Consider the following 514-nt stretch of genomic DNA (forward strand, 5'->3'; position numbering starts at 1 on the left):
GGGCTTCTGGGTCCCCCAAAGCACACCGGAGTTCAGGAAAGCAGAAGCCGCCCTGTGCTCCTCCATGAGAGAGAGAGAGAGAGATCCAGCCCACAGCGCACCAGCGGGTCAAGCATCGCACTGATTGCCCCACCTTCCTTCTCACCGCTGGGCTCCTGCCAAGACTTGGTTCTTTACTAAATCAAAGCCGCAAACCTTAAATCTTCTGCCCCACCCCCACACCGGATCCAGCCAAACTGACTTTGCAGGAGGATTTATTAAACTGGAGGTACCTAACTTACAAAGGGGCGGCAGGCACACTCAGACCGCAAGGCATCTCCACAATTGCTATTGTCCCCTGGAGGGCAGAACGGCAGGGCCGCCCTGGGAGACCGGGCGGATGGGAAACGCGTTACAGATGTGAGCTTAGGCGTCCCAGGGACACTTGGAGACCTGTGCATTTCAGGAGCTCGGGGGTATTCATGTGTTGCCTGGAAACCAGAGACCAAACAGGAAGCCCTAGCAGAGAGAGGCT

The sequence above is a fragment of the Pteropus medius genome, unplaced genomic scaffold (assembly GCF_902729225.1).
Source record: "Pteropus medius unplaced genomic scaffold, Ma_sr-lr_union100, whole genome shotgun sequence".
NCBI lineage: Eukaryota > Metazoa > Chordata > Mammalia > Chiroptera > Pteropodidae > Pteropus > Pteropus medius.